The sequence below is a fragment of the Ranitomeya variabilis genome, unplaced genomic scaffold, assembly GCF_051348905.1.
Source record: "Ranitomeya variabilis isolate aRanVar5 unplaced genomic scaffold, aRanVar5.hap1 Scaffold_97, whole genome shotgun sequence".
NCBI lineage: Eukaryota > Metazoa > Chordata > Amphibia > Anura > Dendrobatidae > Ranitomeya > Ranitomeya variabilis.
In genome coordinates this window covers 316,367-322,927 of record NW_027508207.1, presented here as the reverse complement: position 1 = coordinate 322,927, position 6,561 = coordinate 316,367, and positions in this window count along the sequence as shown.

Below are 6,561 nucleotides of genomic sequence, written 5' to 3'. Positions count from 1 at the left end.
ATAGCAAACTTTTTATACTCACATTTATAGTATTCTTTTTTAAGGATTTTGTTTATTGTTTTTCATTCATTTAATTTAGTTTTTGAGTTTTTTTTTATAATTCTTTTCCCATATCCCCTTTAAGTGATACATTTTTATTCTTAATACATTTATTATTGTTTTATTATTATTATTTCTACCATTAGTAGTGTTATTATACTTTTTTATGCTGGCACATTATACTTTGTGTCACAATGTCATGTTGCCAATAGAATAATGAAAGCCCATCACATGGGCTTTGGAATTTGGCAGTCTCCATCGCCCAATTACCCCCAACCAAGGAATTTAGAATGAAATCCAAGGGTCCCAAAAGATAGACCTGAAATAGGAACCATGCTATGGGCTCTTTGCTGCCTTTAACTCGTTGGATTTCCAGGATCACATTGCAGGGGCTCAATGTGTTGCCCGAGGACTCTCACCCAATCTAACCACTCAAGTGCCTCCACATCTAAGGGATTAAAACCTGCTCCAACCACTGCATTTACCAGGCTGAGCTTCTGCAGGACATATACAGCAGATATCAGGAAAAGTGGAAGTAAAAAGTGACTCCCAAGCTGACGGGCCCCATATCATTCTCACGGTCTGCCCCCATTGGCGGTACAACACTGTTTTCTCGTGAGAGTAGGCAGGAGACTGAATTGATCAGGCGATGGCCCCTATTCAATAACTATTCAATAACTTATGCCATTTCATAATGGTGGGAACCCCCAAATAGAAAAAATAACACCCTTTTTTCCTAACATTACAGATCTGTTCTTATGTGAAATTAAGTATCTGGTCTTCATTAGTGTTGAGCATTCCGATACCGCAAGTATCGGGTATCGGCCGATATTTGTGGTATCGGAATTCCGATACCGAGTTCCGATATTTTTGTGATATCGGAAATCGGAATCGGAAGTTCCAAGTGTATGGTTCCCAGGGTCTGGAGGAGAGGAGACTCTCGTTCCTAAGAATGCAGTGTGTAGGGCCTGCGATGACGTCGCGGCTTGTGATTGGTCGCGTGAGCGGTCACATGAGTGGTCACGCAACCAATCACAAGCCGCGACGTCATCGAAGGTCCTTCACCTGCTCATTCTTAGGAACGGAGGCTGCCGGTTAACACCGCTAAGGTCCAGGGGCCGCCGGACGGGTGAGTATATCCATATTTTTTATTTTTATTCTTTATTTTACACATGAATATGGATCCCAGGGCCTGAAGGAGAGTTTCCTCTCCTTCAGACCCTGGGAACCATAAAGGATACCTTCCGATACTTGTGTCCCATTGACTTGCATTGGTATCGGGTATCGGTATCGGCGATATCCGATATTTTTCGGATATCGGCCGATACAATCCGATACCGATACTTTCAAGTATCGGAAGGTATCGCTCAACACTAGTCTTCATTTCTTGGAGCACAAAGATTTTCCTGAAATTGAGCTTTGAAAAAAAAAGTGGCTAAATACATCAGGACTCAACAACTTTTCAACATTAGTAACTTTACTTAAATAATCCCCGACTTTGCCCACTTTAAAGATCACAAACAGGTTTCCCCAGCCATAATAACACATCTCACCAGGTGTCTTTCCCCCCACATTATGAATACTTTTATCTCCAGGTTCTCCTGTAAGTCAACAATGAAAGTGTCCAAACCTATTTTGGTCAGCTCCATCAAATGTTCCCAAAATAATCCAAAGGCATGACCCACTATTGTCCAGTGCAAAACTGCTACATCCCCAAGAGGCCAAAGCCAAGGAATCGGTCTCTGCCATAGGGTCCTTGCCTGCCACCATTTCTGGTGGACTGTCAGATAAAACCTGGGCAAGTCCTACGTGATCTGCCAAATCTCCCCTCATAGCTATTTCACTTCTTCCTTCTGAGAAACTTGCCCAAGTGAAGATCAAGAATTTTTGGAGTGCCCAATTTACAAGCCAATCTCATCACTTTGGACACTACGCCATTTCATTTCACACCATGATAGCCGCATTAGCGCACACCCAGCACCAATGTCCCCATTGCAGCGTTCCTTTGCGACCAGTTCGGAAATGAATGTCCTAATATCCAAATGGTAAATGGAAAAATACTTGATAAATGGGGCGAAGATGAAAAAAATGGACAAGGAAGAGTCACAAACTGTGGGATTAATTATGGTTTGTGCCTACTGGTGAGTCGGTGTCCACATCTTTCATACAGTAGATGAGTCTTTGTCCCGATACTGAACCAAGGGGCTTCATATGTGGCACTTTCTCAGAAGGCATTGTAATATGGCGCTGTGATATAGCCATGAGTGAGGTACTCATCTTTCAGACCTTTACATGAAGATGAGGTCCTGGCTGGGTGTGTCAACTTGTGCTGTGAAGCCATTATCCCTGTGCAGGTTGCATTATGCCGGTGACTACAGCTGGCCAGGACAAGGTCTTGTAAGGTTCAGTGATGGAGATAACCACTTTACACAAACAGTCTTTTACTGAACAATTACTTAGTGCGTTTTATCAACAACAAATAGTAGGTAATAAGCTTCATGGTTGTTTCTTTAGCATTATGCAGAAGTGAACACTTTTACTTCACATATGATGTTACGCTGCCTCTCTCCAGCATTCTTCTAGTTCTCACTATTGCCCTACAAACAATCTCAGGAGCTTCCATCTTCCTCTATAACCCTGCGGCCCCCACACAGCTGCTCTCAGTACTCGGCTGACTAATGGGGACCTCGCAGGGTGGGATGCGACGGTACGCTCCATCAGTCCAGTCAGCCAGTCAACTCCTCAGTCCAGTCAGCAAGAGTCAGACTCCATCCCATTACAATGCGTCTCTCTTCTCCGTAGGAGTGTTTGTGTCCCAACATGGCGGCCACTTGGTATAGACACTTTATTACTTCAATGCCATGTAAATTCTCTTCCATTTGGTCTCCTTCACTGGTCTCTCGTTACCTCTCTGCTCTAAGACTCCACACTGTCCCGCTCTAAGCTTTAGTCCATGTCCTTTCTTTCCATTGTTATTGAATCTCCTGCCTGTAATCGGGCTTCTCACTGTGTATTTATTCTCCTTGGAATCTTACTGTCACTCAGGTCTCCCTCTTGCCACACGAACACCCATTACATGCGGATCTGCCAACCATCAGGCCTGAGGTCTGCTACATGTCCAAGCTGGGCCCTGTCTGACATTCTATCAGGAAATTCCCCACTGCCTTCCTACATAACCCCTCCATCCTGGGCTAGTCACAACCATTAACTCTGTCTCTCCCGGCTATCTACCTTTTGCTGGGCAGAGCACGATTCTATTACTAAGGATGCATTAAACCTACAAACATCATAATGTATTACATCACCTTATACAGCACAACTCAACCACTGAGGACTCTCAATTCTAAATATTTTTCTATCTACTGGCTAACACGGTACCAAGATATATTTCTGTCCTGTAACATCACACTTGTTACTCAAGGGGGAACATGGCAGTATGTCCATCTCCTTACAGTATGAATCCACAAATCTGTGACTATGCCACTCAAAAAGTTAAAATCAAATGAACCAGCAGCAAGCAGCACTACCTCCTCTTAGAGCAGCACATGGGCACATTGTATGGCCAACGGGTGGCCAATGCGCTAATTGAGTAATGCAGCTAGTAGCTGCGTTGTCATCTCGTTCGCGGCCACCAGTTCTTATGCAGAGCGCAGCTTTTAAGAAGAGACTGTCGTCTGCTGCTGCGCTCTGCATAGACAAAAATCTAAATGGCAGAGGCTGGGCAAGTCAGTATTGAATCGTGTGCTCTGCTGTGCTGCATTGAGCTCTTCCAATTTTCTGTTTCTTCTCTCACTTGTAATTTTGAGAAAGGATAGATGGAAGTCTGTTGGGTGAGACCCCCAAATTTAAAATGGTGTCCCCCAATGATACATTTTTCATTTTATCACATTTTTTTTCAACCCTTTCTATGGTTAGAATGACGGTTAGAGCTAGAATTAAGACCAATCTTAGGGATAGGGTTAGAGCTAGGATTAGGACTAGAGCTATTGTTAGGGCTTGGGTTAGAGCTAGGGTTAGGACTAGAGTTATTGTTAGGGCTAGGGTTAGAGCTAGGGTTAGGACTAGAGCTATTGATAGGGCTAGGGTTAGAGCTAGGGTTAGGACTAGAGCTATTGCTATGGCTAGGTTAGAGCTAGGGTTAGGACTAGAGCAATTATTAGCGCTAGGGTTAGAGCTAGGGTTAAGACTAGAGCTATTGTTAGGGTTAGGGTTAGGACTAGAGCTATTGTTAGGGATAGGGTTAGAGCTAGGATTAGGACTAGAGCTATTGTTAGGGCTAGGGTTAGAGCTAGGGTTAGGACTAGAGCTATTGTTAGGGCTTGGGTTAGAGCTAGGGTTAGGACTACAGCTATTGTTAGGGCTTGGGTTAGAGCTAGGGTTAGGACTAGAGCTATTGTTAGGGCTAGGGTTAGAGCTAGGGTTAGGACTAGAGCTATTGTTAGGGATAGGGTTAGAGCTAGGATTAGGACTAGAGCTATTGTTAGGGCTTGGGTTAGAGCTAGGGTTAGGACTAGAGCTATTGTTAGGGCTTGGGTTAGAGCTAGGGTTAGGACTAGAGCTATTGTTAGGGCTGGGGTTAGAGCTAGGGTTAGGACTAGAGCTATTGATAGGGCTAGGGTTAGAGCTAGGGTTAGGACTAGAGCTATTGCCATGGCTAGGTTAGAGCTAGGGTTAGGACTAGAGCAATTATTAGCGCTAGGGTTAGAGCTAGGGTTAGGACTAGAGCTATTGTTAGGGCTAGGGTTAGGACTAGAGCTATTGTTAGGGATAGGGTTAAAGCTAGGATTAGGACTAGAGCTATTGTTAGGGCTAGGGTTAGAGCTAGGGTTAGGACTAGAGCTATTGTTAGGGCTAGTGTTAGAGCTAGGGTTAGGACTAGAGCTATTGTTAGGGCTAGGGTTAGAGCTAGGATTAGGACTAGAGCTATTGTTAGGGCTAGGGTTAGAGCTAGGATTAGGACTAGAGCTATTGTTAGGGCTAGGGTTAGAGCTAGGGTTAGGACTAGAGCTATTGTTAGGGCTAGGGTTAGAGCTAGGGTTAGGACTAGAGCTATTGTTAGGGCTAGGGTTAGAGCTAGGATTAGGACTAGAGCTATTGTTAGGGCTAGGGATAGAGCTAGGGTTAGGGCTAGAGCTATTGTTAGGGCTAGGGTTAGAGCTAGGGTTAGGACTAGAGCTATTGTTAGGGCTAGGGTTAGAACTATGCTAAGGATCAGTGTTAAGGCTTGGATTAAAATTAGGATTAGGATTATAGCTAGGGTTAGGACTAGGGCTAGTGTTAGGGCTAGGGTAAAAGCAATGGTAAGTACCAGTTCAAGGGCTAGGGCTACAGGTAAGACTATGGCTAGGTTTAGGACTAGTGTTAGCGCTAGGGCTAGAGCTAGGGTTAAGACTTTTTGTAGGGTCACGGTTAGAGCTAGGGTTTGGAATAGGACTAAGGATAAATCTAGTGTTAGTACGACGACTAGTGTTAGGGCTAGATGGTTAGTCATAGCTTGGATTAGGATAATTGCTAGGGTTAGGAGTAGTTTTAGGGCTAGGCTCGGGGCTAAATTTTACAGTAAGAGCTAAGGAAAGGTCTATGAACAGGTTTAATTAGACAACAGGTTTACAACTAGGGAAATAAAAAGTTACATAAAAGCACACAAAAATATAATGGAAATGAAAAAGGAAACACATATTATAACAATGTGTAACTTATAATTTTTAACATTTTATAGCGTATCTCAGCAAAAAGGCACAGGGCCAAAGGGCAAAACATAATTATCACATCCGTATTTTTTTAATATCAAGAAATTAAAAACCAGGCACAAACCTGCAGTCAAAAAGAAAACTACCAACACTGAGAGCACTGGCAATAATGAAAATAACCAAATGCGAGAAAAAAGGGTAATAGAACCTAAATAAGAGGCCACTAAGTAGCACAATTGCTTGTTTTGTTGGGGGACCCAGACATGATTAATTTCTGGATGCTGAGTGTAGAGATCAAGCCACGGCACTCACCATCGATTGCAATCATTTTTCTCTATTGGAGGGACAGTCCAATTAAAATAACAGCATCCCGACTATGGCCATTTCGTCTTGAGCCTTGAGAAAGCATCAGAGGAAGGTGCTACTTGTCCTCTCCATTTTATGCCTGTATCACACTGTCTATGCAATAATGAAAATGGATTTTAATATAAGGTGAGTGCCGTGGCTTGATCTCCACACGTGGCTTACTATGGAGTTATTCTTTCAGCATTGACCACTGCCAAGGTATGAAGGTCTGCCAGACCATAGTAAGTAGTCTAGACCATTTGCTCCTCTTTTTGGATTTATCTGGGCACTATAAAAGACTATTTATCTCAACAATTTGCATCTGGGAGACACATGGATTTTAGGATGCAGAAAAAAATCAGCAAGAAGACGGAGATCTGTTAGGGAGGTGAATGCTTTGCTAGGAAGACACTTTTTGGTGGAATAAGGGTTGTCATTTTCCATGTCTCTTTATTTGGGTATCACGTATTGGTATGTACAACCAGGT